This window comes from Heloderma suspectum, chromosome 1, assembly GCF_057233095.1.
Source record: "Heloderma suspectum isolate Gila_16-S chromosome 1, 16-S_ref, whole genome shotgun sequence".
Classification (NCBI taxonomy): domain Eukaryota; kingdom Metazoa; phylum Chordata; class Lepidosauria; order Squamata; family Helodermatidae; genus Heloderma; species Heloderma suspectum.
In genome coordinates this window covers 215465092-215490728 of record NC_139458.1, presented here as the reverse complement: position 1 = coordinate 215490728, position 25637 = coordinate 215465092, and the positions used below count along the sequence as shown (strand labels likewise).

Sequence of the window (25637 nt, the reverse complement as noted above, 5' to 3'; positions counted from 1 at the left end):
TTCACTATTCCCTCCCACGTATCCCGTGTTTTCCTGAAACGGAAAAAAGGGGGTATTTCTCCAGATATGCACAAATGGAGCTCCACGTCCTCCCCGTGTATTTCTTCCCTAGTGTGAAAGTGCTGAGTGTGGTTGTTGGGGGTGTGGTCATGATGTCAAAGGTGGTGACGAAGGTCTCATGGGCATTCAGCCTTCCTGCTCCTGTGCCATTTTGGCTCCTTGCCATTTTCAGCCTGCCTGTTCAAAACAGAGCTATAGTGGGGGGGGGGGGGCAGCAGGGATTGGCCAAAAGCATGGAAGAGGGAGGCGGGCCCGGGGAGATGGGGGGGGGCTGTCTGCGTGTCAGTCCCCATCCACCAGTAATGTGCAAGAGGAGGGAAAGGGGCAGGAACCCAGGGGCAGGTATCGCTGAACCTGGAGCGTGTGTAATGCCTCTTCACAGAAACATAACCTATGGGAACAGCCATCTACAGAGAAGGAAGCATGTGTAAAGGGAATCAGTTGTGACCCTGCATTTAAAGTAGAAGTGGAAAGCCCCGTTTTAAATGCAGGATTTTAGGCTGGTGTGGAAATCCCTCTAGTCAGCAAAGCCAGTGGTGAGGAATGGGAGCTGTAGGCCACAGCATTTGGAGGGCCACAAGTTGCCCACCCTTGCTATAGAAGATACTGCTTTAAGGCAGTTAGCTGGATTTTATAATGATAACACTCCTCATTTATATCACATGTTTTGAAAGTTTGAAGCTCTTAACATACATTATCCTGTTATAATCCTTACAACAACCCAGAAAAGTGTTATCATATTGAAGGGAAGGGTGACTGAGTCACAGAGAAAAAGAGTGATGTGGCTAAGGTTACCTACAGCCATCCTATCTATGTACAACTGGAAATAAATCCAATTATTTGGGTATAAGCTCATGTAAGTATGTGTAGGATTGCAGCCATAGGGAGTTCATGGTATCGTACAGGAGCAACTGGAAACGGGATGTCCTGGTTTACCCTTCAGTCTCCTAGCCAAGCTGCTTAATAGGCCTGTGATGCAAATATAAATCCTTCATTGGCCAAAATGCTCATTTTGCAGTAACAATGATCCCATGAATAGGTTAAGGGTGCAATCCTATGGCAGCTAGACAGTGTCTAGACAGCCATAGGATTTTTCTGTTTCTGGGAATTGAGTTTGGAGCCAGTGCACTGAGGTTGCGTCCCAGAAATCTGACTCCCCACCCCTTCCCCCACTGCCTTGTAGGTAGAGATGGCGGAGAAATCTGCCACAGACTCCAGTGAGGCCGGATTCTTTAGAGTCCGGCCCCCCAGAGTCCGTGACGGAACGGACTACCCCCCGCCACCCCCCCCCAAAATCCCCCCGGGACGGAACCTACCTGCCACCAGCCGGTGGGGTCCATCCGCTGCCACCATCTGCTGCTTTGCTGCAAATGGCATCCAGCGTAGCGGACACCATTTGCATCCCTGCTTTAGCCATGATAGGCTACGTAAATATTTACGTAGCCTATCATGGCAAAGAGCAGGGACACAAATGGCATAGCGGGCACCATTTGCATCTCTGTTCTTTGCAGTAATAGGCTACGTAAATCTTTACGAAGCCTATTACTGCAAAGAATAGGGATGCAAATGGTGTCTTCTATGTGGACACCATTTGCATCCCAGCAGCTGGAGCCAGTCTGGGGGGGAGACAAGGATTCCAGGGGGGAGGAACGGATCGCCTCCCACGGACCAAAGGTAAGGGGGTTTCGTACACCCATACTTGTAGGAGGTGTGAAAAGGGGGCGTTCCTGGGGGAGGGGAGGGGACTGTGGGATCGTCATTAAGACGCTTCCTATACGCCATCCAGCCTTCTGCCCCCCCCCATTCTAAAGCGCCCCAGTTAGACAGCTGAAATCGGCCATCTAGCCACAAATGCAGGGTGACCAGAGTGCAGAGGAGAAGATCCCCTCTGCACTTCGCCCGCCCTGCATTGGATAGTCAAGTTCAGAGGCAGCCGACTATGCCCATAGGATTGCGCCCTAAGAGAGTATCAAAAGTAATTTAATCCTCTTGTATGAAGAAAGACTTGTGACAGCACAGGCTCCTGTACAAAGTATCTGGCCAAGCACTCCAGGCTCTTGACCTGATGTCTGAACCCTGCGATCTTTTTCTAAGCAAAGTTCACAAGGAGTTATTGAATGTGTTGAGAAGACTGCACATCTCGGCTTCATCACACTTTTTTATTTTTATAACAGGTGTTATTTAGTGCAAAAAAAAAAAAAAGCATCACAGAGTAAGCAGTGCTATAACAGTACATCTGGAATTGCTAATCACCTAACATGCCACTTGGTTACAATACAGATCAGGGGTGCCAATGCCAAAAGATTTCCATCAGATTAAAAATATTTCCTGCCTTTTAAAAATGTATTTGAAGCCTTTAGTACCATGAAGCTACATAAGGAAAGAAGAAATGTATTAGAAATATTAATTTCTAAAAAATAAAACTTGACTTTGTTTAAGTCTTGTCTGAGATTATTCCAAAAAATTCTTAACAGTGATTGTGTCAAAAGCTCCTTCCATACCTTCCCTCCCTGTCCATACCAAACATGTGGAGGGAGGGTATGTCAACAGCCTTGTGTCCATGGCCCAGTTCCAACCTTTGTGCATTTAGCAGAAGGTGTGAAAAGGGGCCTCTATGTATGTACAGCTGCACAGAAAGAACTGTGGGTGAAAGAGTAGAGGATATACAGTAATTAGGTGTATTGTCCAGATTCTGCCAGTGCCTCTAAGCAGTGGGCAGAGGGTGAATTTTCTCAGTTGTGGGGCAACAAAGTCCAAAAATCTGTGGTGAGGAGCTAAATGTCACATGTTGAATTGAACTGACTTTCCAGTTGCGTAGCTGCAGGTTTCTAGACATTGAATGGATTCATACACACACATACACACACACATATAATACTGCGGTACTATGTATTTTGTGTAAGAGACAAAATTGCACCTGAACACGAATTTGCAAGATAATCTATATTCAGGGTTTTGCTGTAGAGCAAGCAGTCACCATGGAGATGACAGTGCACCAATACAGGTGCCAAGCTGCAGCAGGCTCGATATTTTCAGAATTGGCCTACAGAAAAGGAGAAAATCGCAGCTATCAGTACGTTGTCATGTATGTCAGTATGCCATATTATTAAGGCGACAGTCCTATGCCCACACTTTTACCTGGGAGTAAGCCCCATTGAACTGAATGGGACGTATTTCTGAGGAGGTACATTTCAGATTGCATCACTTCCTCAGATCAAACCCCTACTCTCTGCTGGATCTCCACTAGATATTAAGATAGATTTTCCTGACCAGGATAGATTTTCCTGACCTCTCTAGATATCTAGCAAGATTCAGCAAGTAGCTATTAAGGAGAGGCCCTGCTCAGTGGATAGCACTCCAGATGTGGAAAGTCCAGCCTAAAGAGGCTTTCCTGGCACCTACTTTGTATGCTTTGGGGTGCCAGTTAAAGACCTCATTCCCCCAGGTTTTTAGGGGTTTCCCAGGGGCGTTTAAGCATTTCTGAGACTGGAAAGTTTTAGGATCTGCCTGTTCTGTGAAATTTTTGTGGTAGCAATTGGTTTCATTGATGTTTTTAAATCTCTGCTGTTGTTTGTTCTTATGTTGTATTTGTATAGTTTTGTATTTTATCTTAATGTTTTTATGTATGCCACCCAGAGAACCCCAGTTATGGGACACCATAGAAGTAAGGTAAATAAATACATGAGAATACTACAGCATCAAAGCATATCCAGTAAGAGGCATCTGCTAATTTCTTAGGAAGAAACTGTGTGATCAGGTGTTACTATGTCCTTTTTCAGCAACTAGTCTTGCTGGAAGGTCAATGTTAAAAGGAAATTGGGGGTGGAGGGGGAAGATGGACCAAGTACACCACATTTGCACGTTGTCAATAATTTCCATTGCCATAGGAAACAGTAATTTATTTAGGGTACAATCCTATTCATATTTAGATGGAAATAAACATGTCTGGCTGTGGGATGCTGGGAGTTGTTGGACTTATTTCTGTCTCAGCACACATAGGATTGCGCCCTTGGTTAGATTTGCATCCCACCTTTCCATACATGATGCCCAAAGCAGCTAACGGCATTCAAATAATAAAATACATGAAATGCGATAAAAGCTAAAAAGAACAAAGATAAAAGAATGTATTTTTAGCCCGAGGTCCTGATATGTTTTTTTGCTGTTGCTGATATGGTTTTTATGATGTTGTTCTATGATGAAGTTTTAAATGCTGTTTGTTCTGTCAGTATTGTTTTCAGAATGTTGATGCAAATCATATTCTTTATAAGCACTTTTGAGTTTGATTCTGTCATAGAAAGGCAGGATATAAATATTACATAAACAGAAAGAGAGATTACATAAAAAGAAATTAAGAAAAAGTAGCTGAAAGCTAACATCATCAGATAGTAGTGCAGGCACAAATCTAATAATTCATTGAGCCTGCCTAGTCTTGGTTAGCTGCTTGGGGGGAGGGGGTGTCAGATTTGGCCCAGCGATCTCCAGTTCTTGACGCTTTTACTCTGCTCAAGACTAGGCCTTTTCCTGTCTGCAACATATCCCAGTGCTAGGGTTGCCAGGTCTCCAGCTGTGGCCTGAGGCTCCAGTTTTGGGGTCTATTCTCAGGACGGCAAGCCTAATGTCAGGGTTTCAACTACTTTCAAATTACCACCTTTCAATCTTGGGTTTTCCAGCAATATTATGTTAAAACAGAAGTGTTTAAAAATGGAATAAAATTAAAAAACCAATTATTCTGAGAGAAAAGATTCCATGGTTTTTTTCCCCTCTGGCCAACATTTTCCCCAATTTCCAATTAAAGGGCAGTGAAAATGGCCCCTCCCCCTGCAGGTTATCTGAAGCAGAGTGTGTTCAGTGAAGGCTAGAACTACATAAGGAAGATTCAAGAGATGACTTCAGAGAGAACAACTGAGAGACCATTAGCATAAGAATGATTCAGTCAAATAATAATTAAAAAAAAAGATCGGAAGACTGGTGCAGAGGAGGCTCCTTTATAGGGAAAAAGAGGGTAGAGCACTACCAGTCAGAGTCCAAAACAGCTTTGCCCCATCTATAATCTTCCCCTCTATCTTTTTTCCCTGCCAGTTCCCTGATCATGCGAACCGTTATTACTTTATTTGGATTTAGCTGTTCCACCCCTCTACTGCTGACTGCTGCTGATTTTGATGAACTGAGCATGTGCAATTGCCCCACATGGGAAGATCGTTCAATTCACCAAGGGTGAATTTCCTGGAGGACATGTGGGGGAAGCGATCCCCTATAAAAGCTCGAAAATATTTTTTAAAACTAGAAACCTTGTGACCAATCATGCATGACAATAAGAAAAAACACACACCATGTGGCCACTGAGCAGTTAGCTGCAGTGCAAGTCACCTGGTCCTGCTTGGCAGCAGAGAACGTGGCTTTTGGAGAGAGGAGAGGCAAGCAAAGTGAAAAGCCCGCTGCTATTTTCCCTGTGTTAAGGGGAGGGGGATGGGATTGGTTAAACTGCCTATCCTGCTCTTTCATAGTTTCCTATTGGACTCTGCAGGGACACTTTATTTTATTCTGTTGCTATTATATGGTTTCATTATTACAGCTACTAATAGCTAGCCTTTTTAGGGTGCAATCCTATGTATGTTCAGACAGAGAAAAGGCCTACATCTCCCAGCATTCCCCAGGCAGCCATGCTGGCTGGGGAATGCTGGGAGTTGTAGGCTGTTTCTCTGTCTAAACATACATAGGAGTGTGCCCTTAATTGCTTTTTGAGCATTCAAAGCACTTATCCTATATTGGCTCATAGCAACCGTATAAATATGATAGCAACCCTATAAGTATGATTGGTTCCATTTTGCAGAAGGGATATGGGCATGAGGCTCAGTCCTGGTGCAGTTTGCTAATTTTAGACTCTACTGAGGGCGCAATCCTATGCATGTTTCTACAGAAAAAAGGCCTACAGCTCCCAGCATGCCCCAGCCAGCATGGGTTTGAGGGGGTACAGCAACATGTATTACATCATTCACTTAAAAACATTTTTTGCAATTCTTTTTTGGTTCACATACTTGTACAGTCTCTGTGTGCCTTGTGTCTAACAATGTTTCATGCTCTGAAATGGGCATTTGCAAAGCTTTATTTTTGGTTCACTTCTTTGCATGATGTGTGTCCCCACTTGGGCATACTACATGTCTCTGGGTCTGAAAACCTTTCCAGCTCTGAAATGGGTGCTTGCAACTGTTTTGGGCTGACTTTTGTTGCATTTGCATATGTGGTGAATATTGATTTCAATGGTTCAAGCAGTCCCAAACTGTGAAATCTCCATTCCTGGGAAAACTACACCCACTCAATGCTTAAGGGCACAATCCAATCATGTTTAGACAGAAAAAAGGCCCACAACTCCCAGCATGCCCTAGCTAACATGAGGCATGCTGGGAGTTCTAGGCCTTTTTCTGTCTAAACATGCATAGGATTGCACCTTGTGTAGTTAGGATCTTTCAGGGGAGGAGGGCAATAGTGCTATAAATTATGTGCCATGAAGTCTGTATTCTAGATACTGAAAACACACAGGAGTTCTCTTGTCAGGCCAACTGTGTTTTGCCATTTGCTCCACAATGCTGCAGGACATGCCTGTTTAAGATATGAAGGCTCTGGTTCATAAAGTTTATGCTGAGTTCTCCCGGAGCACCCTTAAAAATGAGACACTCAAGGACTGCGTTGAGGAGCTTGGCATGACGTGCCGTACACTTTTCAGCCTCGGAAATGCTCAGTAGTTCTTTTCCGTGCTGTCAAACAGCTACTCCTCTCATGGCCTTCCATTAAAGCTTATTTCCTGGAGCTGGGGAAAGGACAGACCATGGACACCATATGGCAGATATTAGTGATCAGGCGGATGAGATGACAGCCAGTACCCAAATTTCACTCCCAGAGTGCTACCTCTATTTCGTGCATCATTTCATGGAAATTTTCCATGACTGTTATTATTTTTTTGGGGGAAAACATGCTGTCAGTCCACACATGCACACACTGGAATGCAATTTGAGGGTGAAACTAATTAATTGTAGGGACAAAAAGAAAAATGTAACAAAATTGTTCTCAAGTTTAAAACAGCTACCCGATTCTCACAATGTACATTTAAAAACAGATGCAATCAAAATGTACAACCAGGCAATAATGCACCTTCAGAAATGGTATAACTTTGAGAATGCACTCCTATAGGACATCACAGCCTTTGATCTTGCTCTAGAGTCAGAGAAGTGGGCCTTGAGCATATTTGTAAAGTTGCCACGATTCTGGACATTGGGGTTACTGAAGAAAATCTTTCTGATGAGCTCAACCTAATTAAGAAATTCCTGCCAGAGTTGAGAAAATTGGATCTTTCTCTGGACCAGAAATGGGTGAATTACTGAAACACCTCAATCAAATCTGCATCTCTTGCACAGGTTGCTAGTGCTGTGATTACCATCCCAGTGAGTAATGCATATGCTGAAAGGGTGTTTTCTCACATGGGAAACATACGAATAGGAACTGCATGCTAGCTCCCCTAGTTAAAGCTCAACTTTATGTTAAATTCAGTTATGAATTGAACTGTGTCTAATATTTCAAATGTATGAAACAACAACCACAGTTGCTTAGAGCATGCATTTCAAACTCCAAGTAAAGATTTTAAACACTGTGTGAATATTTCTGTGATTGCAAATTCAGTTTGTTCATTATTGTAAAAAAAAGGCATTGCTAAACATAACTTTGCTTATGTATTTAATTGCATTCAGGACACTCACATTGTCTGCCTGCCTGCCTGCCTCTCTCTCTCATATACACACACACCATCCCTCCCATGTGCACCATTTTGCAGTGGCTACGGAAGGACCCATGCCCCTGTGACATCACAAGGGTCTTGAGTTTTGGCCCTGAAATCTCAGGAAATGGGATGCTGCTGAGCTGGCAATCCTATGTAGTACAGAATGTAGCATGATACAATGCCAAATACAAGATAATCCCATCTATAGCATTTCTTCCTGCAGTCTTCCCCCTACTTCTCTGTCACTTTCCACAACACAAACATTTTTTTCTAGCTAGCTAATGGTACACTTGCCAAAATCGTTGGCACCAGTGTCCTAACAGATTTATTTATTTATTAATTATTAAATTTATTAATCGCCCATCTGGCTGGTCACCCAGCCACTCTGGTCACCCAGCCATTTATATATTTGGGAAAGAAATACTGTGGTTTCTTTCAGGATGTCTGAATTCTGACAGGTGTCCTCTGATTCTGGTATAGAATTATTTCCTTTGCTCCAGAGAAAAAGGGCAATTATCTGTTCTAAGTTTGTGAAAGGGAAAACTGATAGGCAAAATGTATACACACTTATTAATTAGAAGGATGGACCCTTGAAAGGAACAATATCCCTCCCTACCACACAACACACACCTACGGGTCAACCTATGCAATCCAGAGAGCACAGTGTGCTATAACCAGAACTGCAACAATGTGCCTATGCAGCAAATATTTTAATGTAATATTTACTTAGCGCATGTGTATCCTACCCTTCCATCAAGAGGCTCAGGGCAGCATACGTGGGGGTTATCTTGCACTTCTGGATGACTGAAAATGTGTGCTGTGCCATGTGTTTTGCATCTCTGGAAGAAGATTTACAGCTCAAGCTTAAAAGAATATGGATGGGTTAGTGAAGAGGCCTATTTTTGCTTATTTTATAAATAAAAATAAAGTAATTACTTTCAGTGATAGCAGAAATATCATTGAGGATACACACTGTAGCTTTCGGAAGAGGTCAGGGGAGTGACAAGAGAAGATCTGGCAAATGTTATCAATCACTCCAGTGTTCTCCTTCAATCCCAGGCCAGGACTAGTAATGCTTAATTTCAGTAACATGTTTTTAAGTGGACTATATATCCCAGGGTTCTATAGTTACTCAAATAGCCAATCAGGGTGTCACAGCAAAAACACTTCTGTTGTGGAGCTCCATTTCGTAGGTGGAACATGCCAGAAAGTCACTTACCATGCATGAATCAGTCAGATTGCATACTGAACCTCCATGTACGTGTTCCTGCTAGTGGCTGGCATATGTGGTAAGTGGCTGTCTAACATGTCCACATGGAGTGCAGCCTCCATTTGGAAGCCATGTTTTAATCAGCCATCTGTGTAGAACCGGTGTGCAGTCCAGAGATACAGGTGTCCTGAAGCATAATTGCTTGTGCTACAAAACAACAGCAGAGGACAAGATGACTTTTTCCCACCCCACTTCCATTAAACACCTCAAATGGCATTCACAATGAAGATATTTTAACTCTTGGTTCAGACTAAGTGTGGGTTTTTTAGTCTGTGCACAATAAGCAAACATGCATTTAAAACCCTGTGTTGAAAAAGCCACTGGGGGAGAGGTGGTTTGGAGCACAGAACTAGTGCGTGAGGAAAGGTTGAGTGCTCCCCCTGCCCACTGCTTTGCTGACGCCAACCAGAAATATCAACCCAACCAGAAGTAGCTTTTCTTGTTTCACAAAGACGATTAGGGTACTATTACATATGCGTGTTTGTAAAATGTGGCTTGGGCCTTACTCCTGACTTAACCTGAAGTCTAGATAACCAGAACCTGTCAATCTTTCTTTTGCTCTAGGCCTGTGTTCTCCTGTCATATGAATTTACCAAACTATTTTAACATTGGCAGCCCTTGGTGTAAATAAAACCTGGTCCATAGATCAGTTTTATACTGTGGAAATTGGGAAGTCTGTGTGCTCTCATACTGAAAGATATCAGTGTATCATTTTATTAAAAATATCTCACATGCTTAATGTTTTAAAATAAACAGCCCTTTGAGGATTACAGTGGTCCAGGCGCTAAGTGTTAAGTTGAATGCATCTACTAAAGCTATAATTAGTTCTCTCTGTTTAATGCCTGTATATGTATTAAGAATGCATAAAGCTGCTGTTTGATTTCACAAATCTGCAGTTATCCAGTTTGCATATGCAAATATGATCCCCCCACCCCTAGGAAAGCAATACTATTTAGGCAGATGTTTATTTCACCCAGGTTGCAAAATGCAGACACAAAAGGTGTACTCTCTGAAAACATAGCTAGGAAATTAATATGATTATGAGTCACAAGCACATTTGTGTGCAAAACAACCGGCATTGCAATCCTTACTGCATACTGTAAAGCAGCAACAGGTGAGGTAGGTCACTAGCAAGCAGCAATCCTGTTGCAGCATATACCCAACCCAACAGTAATTTGTCTGTTCATGGCTTCAGCTAGCCTGTTTGAGGTTCACAGAGAATGGGGGGGGGGGGCCCTCAGGAGAAAGAAAAATGACAATTTGTTTTCTTCCCCACCATCCTGAGACATTCCCCTGCTGAGTTATATAGCACCAAAGAGCTCAAGTTCAGGGGTGATCCTTTATTGAGCACTTCATTGCTGAATTGTGGGGTGGGGTTTGGAGAATGAGAATGGAAAAAATGATGCCCTTTTCCTATCTCTCCTCCACAAAAGTGTTGCTGTATTGTGCAGGGGGTTTTTTTTAACCTCATTATATGCATCCCACTGACCGTAGTCCCCACATCCAGTACACTTATAAACTGTAAGGGGCTTGAACAGGCCATTTCCCTCCCTGTGTTTTCCTGATTCCCCCCATGCCATCAACTGATACCCTCAACATGACATGCTCCTCTGTCATTAGTATTCTGTAGGAAATTCACAAATCTTTGTCAGGCCATTATGAATATAATTCTGCATACTAAGAAATCCCCCCACAATGTAGAAACTACTCCCTTGTTTTTGGATGGCCCTGTTTCGCTACCAAAGTGAAAGGTCCAGTATTAGAGGGAATTATGTTCCCACTGTAGAGACTGAAGGACTGCTGTCAAGGTAATGACTTGCCCAAGAATATCCAGAAGGTTGGTGGCCGAACAAGACTTTGAACTTCAGTCGCCCAAGTGTCAGCAGTGGTATGAAAGCTGGTGCAAATCTTGGCAAGACAGGGACCGCAGCTGGATGGAGCTCTGGGGCTCCAGCCCCACCCCCCTCCATCATCGCCCTGTACACGTGGAAGATGACAGTCTGAAGCAGAGAGCCTCCTGCATCTGTGGGGGATCTCCACAGGATTAAGAACCCTGATTTTCCAGTGTTCTTCATCACGTGGAGCACCCCCATGGATACAGGAGTCCCTCCTCTTCAGACCGTAGCCCTCTTTGAGGAAAGAGTGCTGAAATGTGATGAGGGAGGGGTGAGGCTGGAGCACTCCCTCCCCTGCATGTTTAGCCTACTTGAGTTTGGAACACCTGAATAGGGCTTTTAATTCAGGATACAGATCAAGTGTACAGCTGTACCTGGGTTGAATGAACACACATATAGTTATGGGAATTGGTGAACACATGTTCACTTTATGTAACCATGTAAAGTGTTAAGACCCCTGCAGGATACCTGAAGCATAGCTTGAGCAGCTGCCATAGGAAATTGAGTTTTTTGTGAGGCAATTCTGAGGAAGAGTAGAGCATTTGAAAGGGCAAAGGGAATGAGAAGTTTACAGGGAGAATGAGTGAATAAAAATTACCAATTAGAAAAGACAGTGGAAGGGAGAACTGCGGCCAAATGCCCTCACACAGAATCCATCCAGCAGCAGCTTTCAGGCCAGAAAGTGAGGCGTACACCTGCATTCCTGCCCAGGGCTGTGCAACAGCAAACAGGCCTCTATGGCAAGACCCTAAACCCTTACTAGTGCTGTATAACTCATTTATTGGATTCTACCCTCTTCTATTCTTTGTTTTGCCTTGCTTTGTTTAGAGACCTGTGTTGTATATTTATCAGTTATCTGAACGGTTCATATTGCTTTCTTCCCTCTTTCCTCCATCTTATCAAATAAATTCTTTTTGGCAAATATTTTTGGGTTTCATTAGTATTTTTATCCAGTCTTCAAAGTTTCATTGTAGTGTTTTTGCTGGGTAGATAGCATGTGAATAACTGCAAGTATACCAATTGTCAGTCTGTATACACATGTACACAAGCTATACAGGAGTTGAATGTAGTGTGTAAACACCCCTCTGGAGTGAGATTAGGAGCCACACAAGCAAAGCCAGTGTGTCCAGTGATGAGCCAGTCCTGCAGCTGCTCCCAACTCAGACGCATGCAAGGGCTGGATGGAATCTTTTCTTAAACGGTGTTACGGAGGAAGAAACTCCAGGTAGGTAGATAGATAGATAGATAGATAGATAGATAGATAGATAGATAGATAGATGAGAGAGAGAGAGAGAGAGAAAGAGATGCATTTCAAACTGATATGACATAAATATTAGGGCTGAAGAAGCTCCCTGGTGTTATCTGATGTTTATGATTGAAAACGTATCTTAGGAGGCCTACGCAGGCTGCTGGTTTCCATGGAAACAGTGGTGTCAGCATCCAGTAGTCCATTAGAAAATGGACTTCTCTATTTTTTGTATCTCAGAAGTTGAAAGTGTGTGGTGAGGAACAGTGTTATTTCTTTGGGTGGTGAAGCAAAATTAATAATGTAAGATTTCTCAGGAATTCCACCTACTAATGGACAATTGAATGTAAAACAGGATGTAAAGAAAGGTACAATTATCCTATCCAAAAGTATTTCTTGGCCTAGAACAAAAGCCTTCAAGCATGGCAAGATGTCTAGGCAATTGGCTGGCTTGATTTTGCTCTTCAATATGCAACTTTTCAGAGCTGACCCAAAATATTTTGCTACCTGAGGCAGAGCAGCGAATTGCACAGCCTTCACAGTACCCAAGGCTAATCAAGTTGTTTTGGCAACTGAGGCAGAAAATCCACGACTGCCTCTCCCCCACCATAGCCGTAAAAACGCAATGTTAATCAATTAAAAAATGAACAACTTGCTGCCCTTCCATGGCACTGAAAATCAGCTACCTAAGGATACTGCCTCACTCTGTGAAATAGTAGGGCTGGACCTGCAGCTTTTCAATGCAGAGAAGCAATTCTACATACAGATGTACTAGACAACCTTCTCTGTAGCTCGGTAGTTTGGGTTAACTGGAGACCTTAACTTTTAGATTACTCTGCTTCTTTTGGCACACTAGGAATTCTCCCACAGCACTGTTTGGGAATTACTGCGCTAGCCAGTGTACCACACTATATCTCACTAAAGCCGGGGTTCAGAAACTCTTTTCTGTACCAAAGTACCAACATGTTTTAGCTTAAAGCTCCTACTGCCAGTAACTAAGCCTTAGCATTTCAACTTTTTAGAATGGGGAAAACCTGTACAAAAGCCAGGAAGCCACCAAATGATTGGTGGTTGGGGGCCAGGGAAGGGGACATGGCCCCCTAGGAACCTGAGAGGGCTAGATTTGGCTCCCCGGCCCGAGGTTCTGAACCCTTGTCCTAAAGAAAGGCAACCATTTAGCTAGAATGTACAGACTATTAGAAGTTTGGTAATTAAGAAAGAATGCAGGCCCTGGACTGAGAAGACCTGGGTTCAAATCTCCGCTCAACCAAGAAGCTCATTAGCTGACCTTCGCCTAGCAGTCACTGCCTCCCTGCTTAATTTATCTCACAGGGTCATTGTAAGGGAAAACACAGGAGAGCTTTGTCCATACTGTCCTGTGATTTTTGGAAGAAGGGTAGGATACAAATGTGATATTTAAATAATAATTTACTGGACCTGTTCTGAGCTAGATAGACCAATGATCTCCCTTGGTATAAGACAGCTTTCTATGTCCCTGTGCACATATATGTCAGGTATATTTGCTGTAGGCTGCTTCAAAAAAATCTGTAACAACATTTTGCCTGTTTATCAGTATTAATGCTGTATGTTAAGGACAAATATAATGAGTTATTAGTCCACCAATCATAGTTATAAAGAACAAACAATTAGCAGCTATGAATATAGAAATGTGAACCTTTTCAACACAATTATTCTAAAACTCTACACTCTAGAAAAAAAGATATTTCCAAACTGCAGAAAACCCTCCTCATAATACAAACAATATGGTCATGTGACTTGTTTTAAAATGTAATCTTCCATATCTTATATTAAATAAATTGAAGTTACTTCCTGTTGGATTGTTACTGAATGCAAACAGGTGTCCAGCAGTGGTTGCAGTAGACTCTGACTGAAGGGGCTAACCAAAAAACAAAGCAATGAGGCAGGCAAAGGTTCTAGCACACAGGTTTCTGTTCAACAAGTTCAGCCTAAGGCAAGAGTGGTCAAGATAGCAGGCAGAGGTCAAAACACAGTTAGACAATCAGATACATTACACAGTCCAGAAGCAGGGTCAAGAAGAAGCACATCTCTGTACATCAAGACGTTGCCAATTCACTGTGCATTGTGAGGGGGAAATTACATGGACTCCGGACTTGTTTGCATAAAATTTCTATTCAGCCACCTGGAATTCTGGCTATAACAGACATTTGTGGTTCTACAAGGGAGATGAATGGGGGGGGCAGTAAGGGGGGAGGGAGCAGTAAGGGGGGGATGGTGAAGATCAATAAGGTTCAAATGAACAACCATAGGATATCAGCCTATCCTCAAACTATGCAGTCAAACCAAGAGGGGTCATTAAGTTTTGTGGCCACTGTGGCAGATCTGTGTTTTATCTTTGCTGGTTTGTAGTAGGATATTTCTTAATGTTGCTGGCTTAGGTTTAATGTATTTCATGAGTATTTTATATTTTACCTCATTTCTATGATACTGTTTAAAATGTATATTACTTTCGTTATACTGCAAGCTGCTTTCTGAAGGTTATTTGTCTAGAAAAGTTTGAAGTAGATCATGTAAATAAGGGAGAGAGGATGGGTAGCTACCCGCAACCATTGTGATTGATATTAGTATGTTGGAGAGAGACTGGGGGATACTGGGGAGTTGGTGAGGGGGGAAGGGAGATGAGGTGTGTAAAGCTGATGGGGAGGGGAAGGGAAGCCCTCTTTGTGTGTTCTCAAAACACTTCAGGCGTAAAACCATACATGCTGTTCACAAAATCTCTGTGTGCAGCACCCCCGCTTCCCTCAAATCCCTAACTTTGCCATGCTGAGTGGCAAGATCTGTAGTGGAGTAGGACTCACATTCTCTTGAACACAAGTAGAACTCTCAGTGGGTTTGGCAGCCCTGCATTATCAGGGTTCCTTATTGTGAGGAGAGTGCTATTCACATTCAAGCTGTTCAGAATGGTGGGGCCAGCTTACCCAGGGATATTGGGGGTGGGGGCAGCGGGTGTGTTCCCATCCTTGGTTTTAGCCCTCAAACGTGGAGAGGACTAAAATGTTGCTGGGATCCCAGGGAGTGAGGTGGAAGGTGTGACCAAAAGTTGGAAGTGGTCTGGAGGCAGAATGATACAGGCTAGGCAGCAAGGGGCAAAACTACTGTGAGGAGGAGAGCCTGCAGTGCAGAGGATTAACATGGAAGCATCACCTTGGCATAGCATCAAGGCAATACCGTGGCATCATAGAGGACTTAATCAACAAAGAGAACCGAAGTATCTGCATATTTAATTACATAAGAAAGAATACAGCATTTTAAATGTGTCATGTATTGAAGGGAAGCTATTTCTTTCTTTCTTATAAAAAGTTGTTTAAACATAAGTGTTGGATTCAAACTCTCTTCCCAGATTACACAGTTGGACCATGGTCCTGTAGTTGCCAAACCACCTATTAACACACTCTAGATAAATTAAGGTGCCAGTTGTCATGAAGGGTCTCATGACACACCTGTCAAGAAGCTCAGGCTAGACAAGAACTTTACTGTCTCGTTTAAACAAGAGCAGAACAGCAACAGGAAACTCCTGACTCTACTCAGATACAACTAAGACCTGTGCCATCTAGTGACTATACCATATAGTGACGCAACCCATACACCAGACAGCAGAAGCAGCAGGATTTGTGACTCCTGCCTCTTAAGGTCTCTCAGTTTCCTGGAGCCATTAAACCAACAAGCACTTTCAAAAGGTCAGGAGGTAGCAACCATAGTTCACGATGAGAGGTAGCTGAATGCTAAAACATCAGGCGAAGTATATTTGCAGAACAGGAACTGGGACTCAAGTGAATTTCATCTCTCCACATTTCAGTCTCTCTTTCACACGAGCGCACAGACACACACCAATAATAATGCCTATTTTCATTTGTTTCTTTGTTTTTGTTTTGAGCAGGGTATATCATTTATTGTAGAGATACAAATAAGTTAGTAGCAAGATTGGAACTGATTTTTATTATCTTCCTCACAGTGCAATGTGTGATAATTACTGAAGTGATCACATGAGTATGGGGAAACAGGTTACAGAAGCTGCTAGCGACCACATTCGGGATAATCTAAGCCTATGCCTTGTATAGTCATGTGAATCCCAGTGGCAGCTGAAACTGTTGCTTGATATCCAGGTGTAATAATGGCACTAAAATGTTGCTAAATAAACCAAGGAGGAGAGTGAATCACCATTTGAGCATGCTCAGTGCTAAAGAAAGTTACAGCTCATATGATGGCCCTCCCTCTTGTAACAAGTTTGGGGACAGATCAATGAAAAGGATAGGAACAGGGCTGTCTGGCTCCAAGTATGTTATATAGTATGTGTGAAAGACACCCAAGCAAATCAAAAACTACATGGAAAACAAAGGCTGTTATATTGATCTACATTTCTGTCAGTCACACTGTTCAGCTCAATTAACGGTCCCATTCACACTTGATCTTTGAGATAGTAAAGTATTTTAAACAATTTGTCCTAACCACCTCTCTTTTATGAAGGAAACTATTTGTGTAATATCCCCCCCACCCCTGGTGTGGAATAACTAAAGTTTTACAATATTGGCAGTGGGGAGGAATTAATTTTAAAAGTTTCTCTGTCATTGTTGATGATTTCCAGTTTTTTATGTATGATTGGTTTCAGACAAATGTTATTGCACATAAAAATGAGGTGGGGAAATCCCTGTGCAGGGACTTAACCACCTCCTCAACAACAACAACAACCATGTGGTTAGAGTTGCAGATGCAGACACAAGGACTGGGATGGGGGAGCTAATCTACACCATTGATTTAATGCGAAGTGAGAGCACGTCAGGGTCGTTCACAACAGATGATGCTGTCACAAATCCACAGCCATCCCACTGATTCTCTCTGGAAAAAGGCACATTTTCAGAAAGTCCTTTTAGTGTGTTGTTTTTCTCAAATGTGGCGCTGGAGTGGTTCTGCGGCAGTGTGCCCCGTCCCCTCACATTAAATCCTGGGCATGCCTCAGTGACCTGGCTGTGACATGCTCAAGGGGTGGGGACACCCTTCCCCCCCTTCCCTCTTTTTCCCCAATAAAGAACACACAGAGCAGAAGTAGAAAGAGCAGCCAGTAGCGGGAGCCTGCAGTGGCGGTATTTCACAGTCACGATATAAGTTTTTGATTCATTCATTCCCCAGTATGAGTGTGTGCAAAATAAATAATAATATCTGCCATGAACTTTCTTGTGCCAATTGCTTATTTCTCAGATTACTGCTCTTCCCCTGTAAAATATGAATACTACTTGGTTGCCTTTCATCAGGCCATTGTGTAGCTATGCTGGCCAATTATAGAGTTTTGTTAGAATCCCTGATCTGTTGTAACTCATGTAGATTGTATTTGCATATGGATATTATTATCCCAGTGTTTGTGCTTCATGGGTGCAATGAGTACTTGCTTCTGTCCTCTGAGCCACCATTTTGCATCTGGCTCCACTGCCACCACCCTGAGCCACTGATCTCTGATCAGGGCTCCAGTAGATCCCACAAGACTACTCTGTCCACCCCTATTATAAACCTTTCAGCCATTCAGTGGCCTTCATAGTTTTGTGTGTGTGTGTGGGGGGGGCAAAGTGGTGATTGTCTATGACTTCCAAAGCCCTGCTGGCTCATGCCAGCCAGGGTGAGAGGTGTCAAGACTCAGACTCACCTTTTTTTCCATGCCACGTGGTATTGTCTTTTCTTAATTTTTTTTCATTAGTTCCAAAGGTTCATTACACCAGCTCCAATCTGGTGCAAAGGGGGTGCAATCCTGGGGCTTCTATGGCCAATGAAAGGGCTTTTGATCCAATGGATCTTTCCCAACCCATGTTTCAATTGCCATAATGTTAGTATGTGGCTAAAAATAATACAGCAGACTTCCCAATTTTAATAAATAAATTGAAAAAAACAAAAATCTCTCACCCTAGTGATAAGTTTATATTGTCACATCCAAAGTTCCAAGAAAACCATAGTCTGTGGCCAGTTTAGATAGACACACACACACACACACACACACACACACACCAGAAACAAGTGGTTAAGTATTTTCTGGACCACTTTAGCCCTGTAGGCTACAGTAGTGGCAAGGGGAGGAAAGACTCCCAGCACATAGATAAATAGCTTGTTAGCAGCCCTGGCACAAGCTCTCTTGCTGCCTGAGGCAAGAGGGAACACAGCAGGCTGTCGCTGCATCACACCCCTCCACTGCTGCATCACACCCTTTCTCACTGCCCCACATTGCACCCCCTTTCCCATTCCCCTATCATGCCCCCCTTACCTTTGCTGCTGCCCCATTAGCTTTATGGAGAACTTTATGGCCAGCTGCAGGGACTCTTGTGTGAGCCCCATAACTGCTTCTTCCAGGCATGTGGCTCTCCATAGAGATGACACAGGAGTGTCAAAAGTGAGGGGTGTGTGTGTGCACGCATATGTGCAATGAGGGAAAAAAGAGGGTAGGTGGCTGCTCCAGAGAGCCCTACCTGCCGCTGTTTCGCTGCGGCAAATGCCACGGTGGGAGAGCACCTGCTGGCAGTGGTGGGGCAGCGGCAGCAGGCCTTCCTGGCATGGCTGTGGGCAAGGGCGAATGGTGCAGTTCCCCACTCCACTACCTGATGTGGGTGCCTCACTCCGCTTTATGGGAGGGCTGGCCTTTCTTGGGGAGAAGCAGTCTGTCAAGCATTCTCCCTGACATGCTATTTTTCTGTGTTGCAGGTATTTCTTTTTTGATGGGGGTGTTTGATTCCTTCAGCTGCATTCTGAAGTCTAGGAACAGCTGCATGTGCAAATTGTTCATTAGAGCAGACAAGAAGAGAAGCTTATACATGGAATGAATGAATAGCAAATACAATTTACTAACACAAAATACGTAAGGACTTGTCCAAACATAGATGCCATATTCGTGTGCACGTACAGAAAATAAACATGATGTCTTCCTTAAAATCCCATGGTCCCCTGTCAAATGTCTGCTGGGCTTCTTTTGCAATGCTTTGCTGCCAGGCAACAGAAAACTTGGATAGGCAATATGAGGTACTTTACAAGATTGATGTGTACTATAAGGAGTCATTCCCTTCTGCCAGAAACACTGTTTGGGAAGCTGCAGGATCCCTTATATTTGATCAGTCCGATATTTGTTTGTCTAAAGGAAGCTGTTAGAAGAGAAACAAGAATAGAAACTGGCATTCATAGCAGCTGATGTAACCAGGCTGCATTGCAGCTGCTTTGTATGAACAATGACAAAAGGAAGCATGTTTGGGCACAGGTGCTGGGGGTGGGATACTAAACAGAAAGGTGTGATATTTGTTGGCATTCCAACAGAACTAAGACAGTGAGAGTCTAACTTGGGCTGCCTTTACACTAAAGAAACCCCCCGTAGTACTCCCATTCGTGCCTTTTGGCGTTCACCACGGGCTCCCAAACAGTGACCACGTGATTGCTGAGATGGGAAACTTTTAATTTTCAAGGTTCCATAGAACTCAGTGAAACAGCACCATCTATTGGCTGTTTTAATTGTGTAGCATTCCAAGTTAAAAAGATAGTTCATTAGTTCCGAATCTTTTTGAGAGGAAATAAGCAGGAAATACCACTGGATGTGCCCTGGAGGTTGACGACGTCATGAGAAGGAACCGCAAACTTCCATGAGTGAGCAATCTCAACTGCAGGAGAAAAGCTCCGTGTGAAGGGGCCCTTGAGCAGATATGTCCTACAGTTAGCTTTTAAGCAAGCAAGAAAACTGTTCTGAGAGTGATCAATATGGGCTCCTCACCCTACAAGACATCTATATAATTTTTATCCCACCCTTCCTCCAAATTGGTCAGGGCAGCATACATGGGCTCCTCCTTTTATCCTCACAACAACCCTGTGAGGTAGGTTACACTGAGAGACAGCAACAGGCCAAAGGCCAAACAGTAAATTTTGTGGCTGAGCACAACTTTGAACCCAGGTCTCTTTAGTCAAAAACCAGCACCCTAGCCGTTACATCACAATACACTCCCACCCCATTTTCTGCTGACCATCACTGTCGTTATTCATTCCTTAAAATATTTTTACCCTATCTTTCCACTGAAATGATTGATGCTGTTTACAACATAATAAAACATAAATAACAATGGAAACTAATAAACTGGTAAACGAGATAGAGAGAGCAAGTAAACTATTTCAAGGACTGATAAGCTAGGGAGATTAAAACCAGTGATGCTGCGGACCAAATGCCTGCTGGAAAAGGTGTTCACACAGTGATGGAAAGCCATCGAAGAGGGGGTAAGGTGAGCACTCTAGGTAAGAGCATTCCAAAATCTAGGTGTAGCCATAAAAAACACCTTCTCCCACACTGCAACCCAATGCAGCTTAGATGTTGGCGGAACCAAAGGAAAGCCTCCGCAGAAGATCTTAGTAAACAGGCAGGCTCTTAGGGGAGATGACGATCCTCCCATGGAGGCCTCCCAGTCCCAGCACCAGGTTTGAGGGGAGCCCCACCACTCAGATTGCCCACCAGCCACCATTGCGTCAGGCAACTCTTGCCAGCAGCTTGTTCTTGTCATTGCCTGCCCTGCTTACCCCAGTACTGGCTCCCCTCCAACCTGCGAGATCCAAGTGTCTTTCTTGCAAGGTCTAAAGTCTGTGCTTTACCGTGTAACAACATTACGTGGGAAACAACGTTACATAGCAAAACACAGAGTAAGGGTGGAAGAGTCTTGAAAGGCATTGAAGCGGGCAAGGACATGCAGCATAGCAGGGTGTTTCCCCCAGTTACATGTGCAACAGGCTGAAAGGCACAGAAACTGGCAAGGCTGTACAGCACAGCAACTTTTCAGTAGGTTTCATGGTAACGTCTAGAAACAAAGGCAGAAGAGCTTTGAAAGGCAGAACAGTTGGCCAGCCATGTGGCATATGGGAGCTTTTTTCAGACTTTACAGAGTGCAGCAGCTGAGAAGCAACAAAGGCAGAGGAGTATAAAACAAAGGACCTCGTATGGGTGGGGGTGGGAAATCAATCTGAATCTATCTAAATGAGTTTATTCCGTTGCATGATAAGAATAAATGCGTTAAGATATATTTAAAGTGATTCTCCATTTTTTCCTTGAACCACAGACGCACCAATGAATTTTAAACGTGTATAATTGTTTTTCCTGGAGCATAGATCCACCAATGCTTTAAAAGAAAATAACAGTTATTTGTCTTTGAATTACAAACCCACCAATGAATTTTAAAAAGACACAACTGTTTTCTCCTGGAGCACAGATCCACCAATGCTTTAAACACACACTCATACACCAATTCTTTCTCCTTAAACCACTGACCTACAATGTTTTTTTTAAACAGACCATCCATTCTTTTTCCATCCTGCATCTCCCAATAAAATACAAAAACATTGGAGCATCTATGGAATCACAGACACAAATAAATAATAAAAAAACAAAACATGAGGATCCATTGATTTTCCTTTATGCAATTGCAGCCCCAGAGAGCTTTGGCTATTGGGCAGTATAGAAATGAAACAAACAAACAAATCAATATTTTAAAAAGGAACAGAGTAATTTTTCTGCAGCCCCAGACCCACCAAAGCATGCACACACATATGCGCGCTCACACACACACACACACACACACAGGCACAATGCCAGGAGATATAGGCCTGAAAAAAATTCCCCACCCCACTGCCAGCAGAAAATGGATTTCAAGAATATTTTAAAACATCAACAACAGCAATAACAACTCCCCTCCCCCCGAAGAAATGCAAGAAAATATTTTTTTCAATACAGTTTGATTGGGTTCAGCGTTCTGGCTGTCTCCACTCAGCAAACAGAAAGAAGAAGTTTGGAGCAACAAATAATGGCACACACTCTCAAACTCTCACTCACTCACTCACTCACTCACTCACTCACACGCAGACTCACACAACTGTAAATGTGCAAATTCCCAATAAAGTCCAATTTGGAACTGAAGTTGAGCATGCAGCACAGAACACAACCGATCTGAATCTGCAGGAGAGAACAAAGGGCTGCACAGCAACGAAAGAGAGCAAGCCACTTTCCCAGCCAGCCCCAGCTGATCCAAAACAGTTCTATTGGCTGCATGATCCTGGCCCAGGTCCCTAAAACACTTTTCCATGGCCCATGTGGTCCTTACCACCACCAATCCCCCCCCCAACCTCCAGCTACATTCTGATTGCCCCGGGGGTGCTGGGCCATGCGGTTTCTCTCTCTCTCTCTTTGAACTTCCTGGATATTGGGAGGGAGCACTCAGCAAGGTTGCTCTCCACTCAGGCCTCCATGTTTTCCATGGCCATGTGCAGATGTGATCTGTGCTTGTGCACTTTGCACACATACACAATACAATCAAATGAAGCTGGTGGTGCCCACATACTTAACAGCAGTCGGCACCCTGAGAAGCTACCCTTCATTTCACCCTGAAACACTGCAATATGTCTCCCTTTGACCCACAAGGCGATCTAAGTGTCAGGGTGGACACTGAGCCCATAGAATCCCAGAGTAGTTCTGATTCGGAGGAAGAGCAGTCGCTTCTGGGACAGGAGCGCGCCCCATTTTCCCAGGGCCCGCAGCTGACAGAGTTTCCTCCCACCCACATTCCTAGATTAGAAAGCAGTCCAGGGAGTGACCCAGCACCGATAGCAGACTGGTTGGATGCGCGGTGCAGACGCAGAGAGCGGCGCCAAATGGAGAGCGCGGAAAGGAGGCGTAGCGCCCGGTTGGCGCTCAAAGAACGGTTGCGCCCAGAGGATCCAAGGGAAAAGGGGAGGGATTCTCCCTAGTCCTTATACTCAGGGGTCTGCCAGTAATTGCTTTTCAAACGGGGACCAACTGTTCCAACTTAGGGCATAGGGATGCTGCTGCTCAGATCTAGTTGCTACCTGTAGAGTTGTAAGTTGTAAAAGAAGAATAAAGCTTTAAAAAGAATCCCCTTGTCTGTGTCTGGACTTGGCTACTGGATTAGACTGAGAGAGCCCTCCAAGGAGCCCTTGACAGCAAGAACTGTGATCAGGGGTGTCAAAATCAGCGGAGAAATCCAGGACCACATTTTTTTTGTCTGTTGCAGGTAATATTTTTGGTCAACAAAGGCTGTCTCAATACCAATATCAAGTCAGAAACCAGACTGAGAAGGATCTAGAAGATAATCAGTAGCATCCCAAACCCTCTGGACTTAGGTTGCCACCATCTGCTTGAGCACTTTGCCCAAATACGTTAAATTGGAAACTGGGTGAATGTTGTTAACATCAATGGCGTAAATTAGGGTTACATTAAAAGTGGCCTCACTATGGCATCCTTTAGTGCCATAAGGGCAACTCTCACTTCCGGAGAGGCATTTAATAGCTCTACCACCCAGCAGGCCAGTCTCCCTGGTGGATCTGAGCAGCCAACTGCAGGAAGGGCAAGGGCTCTGCATGCATATGGTAGGCCATATCTCTGGAAGCATCTTGTTTGCATCCTCAGGCTGTACAGATGGGAAAATATTGAAGAAAACAGGACAGGTGGTCATATAGAGGACATATGGTATCCAAGCTTGTTCTGATGGCCAAATTCACCTGGGATCCGATTTGGAGATGGTACATTACTGAAGTGCCACAAATTCTTCAGGGTGGAAGCGTTGGTTGACTCAAGTACTTCTGTCGTACTTCCACCAATATGATGCAAGAGCCATTCTGCTAAAGCCTAATGTTTCCCTAAGCACATCATACAAAAGAACCTGACAGTTGATTCCTTAATCATAAATGGAAAACTATGAATAAGTCTGTAGGTATTAATTGGATTAATCAGGAGATTAATCAGTAAGGGCATTATTTGCAGCTTTACAATGTGAATTTTTAATTGGATTTTAATTGCAATGGCCCCCGTGAAAGGTTTCCTGTGCTGATGGCATGGCTTTGAATGCAAACCAGAGTTATCTAAAGGACAAAGTGCTGGAGCAGTGGTGCCCAGTGCTTAGCGCACTGGAGCACTGCCTTCCTTAGGCATTTTCATACCTGAAGCAAAAGGGCAAAACAAAGACAGGAAAATGGCCCCTGCTGCACAAGGCACAAGGCCACTGCTCCATGTTGCTTCAAAGTCTGATCAGTCAGCCCTGGCTGAGCGGACGAGCTTTTAATCTCAGCCATGGAGCTGTTTGGTGGTCAGGGGCACATAATTTGCTCTCAGCCTCCATTCGCATTTGCAACATAGGAATAATAGAAGCTTACTCTACACAGTAGTCACTTACTCCCAGGAGTTTTCTCCACACATAAGCTACCGGGATTCTAGTAGTGTTGCTGAGCCTCCTGAGCTTTAGGGATAAGATGAACTACGTAAATATGTAAATTTGTGTGAACCACCAGACCAATATTGATTTTCCACACATGGTATTAGTTAAACTGCAAGGATCTGTGGCGAGAAATGATCATCCTTAAATAGCATCTAAATATTACACCCAAATACTTCACAGTTTGGTCCTGATCCAGTGGTGTCCACATGCAGCATCTGGGGCTGCTCACACAGAGATCAGTTGTTTAGGGAAGAGGAGGAGGGAGGAATTAAATCCAGTCTCCTACTCTGACTCAAGCACGATCACTGATTCTCTGACATGGGAAGCATCCGCAGCTGGATTAGGACATAATGCTCATGTGCAATATCCATTTGCACACAGTTTCTTTCTTTCTTTCTTTCTTTCTTTCATTCATCCTTTGTTTCTTTCTTTCTTTCTTTCTGGAACTGGACATTAATTTCCAATGGTGAATATACTGATGAATTGGCTAAATGCAAAACATTTAAAAGCAAGGCTGCCTACTTAGATATCACTGAAAAAGAGGTCACACATTTGTATAACATTTGAATTGGTTTATTTCTGGGATGGATCCAGATTTAGGCATGCGCAACTGGGCAAGCAGAAATGCACTGCTCTGCCCCCTCGTCCCCATGGCAGCCCCCCCAGTCCCTTGAAAATGCTGCACAGAGGGTCAGGGGACCTTGCTGAATAGGGCGAGCTGTGGGGCAGAGAAGGAAGGGGGATCTTGAAAAACCAGGTGGAGGAACCTTCTGTGGTGGTGCTCTTGAGTTTACAATCCTGGATCTAACTATGTCCCTGCAAATATGGAAAGAATTACTATAGTTTCAATAGAAATCCAATGCATCTCATCAGGTGGCCGTTGTGCCTGCTCAGTCAGCTGTCCAGGTGCTAACTGTGGATGGGCCACTTCAAAGGCCCTTCCTGCTCTCCCTCCTTATGGTTCCTTTTCTTTGAATTGACATGGCCTGGACAGCCACTCAAATAGAGGACTGTGCACAGTAAAGTGGGACACATGGCCATCCTATGAATGAGATCCCAGGTAAAACATATCTGTGTATGGCTGGAAAAGAGAAGCGGAGAGAAGGGAATGCTGCCCTTTAAAATACATATCAAACTACAAGAT

The 25637-nt window shown here is 43.7% G+C and overlaps 1 long non-coding RNA gene across 1 annotated transcript in view; it reads right to left on the bottom strand.

The window, feature by feature from the left end:
• Positions 1 to 25637, bottom strand: part of LOC146358748 (uncharacterized) — an 862550-nt gene that overhangs the window by 166791 nt on the left and 670122 nt on the right. The gene's annotated exons all lie outside the window — the stretch shown is intronic.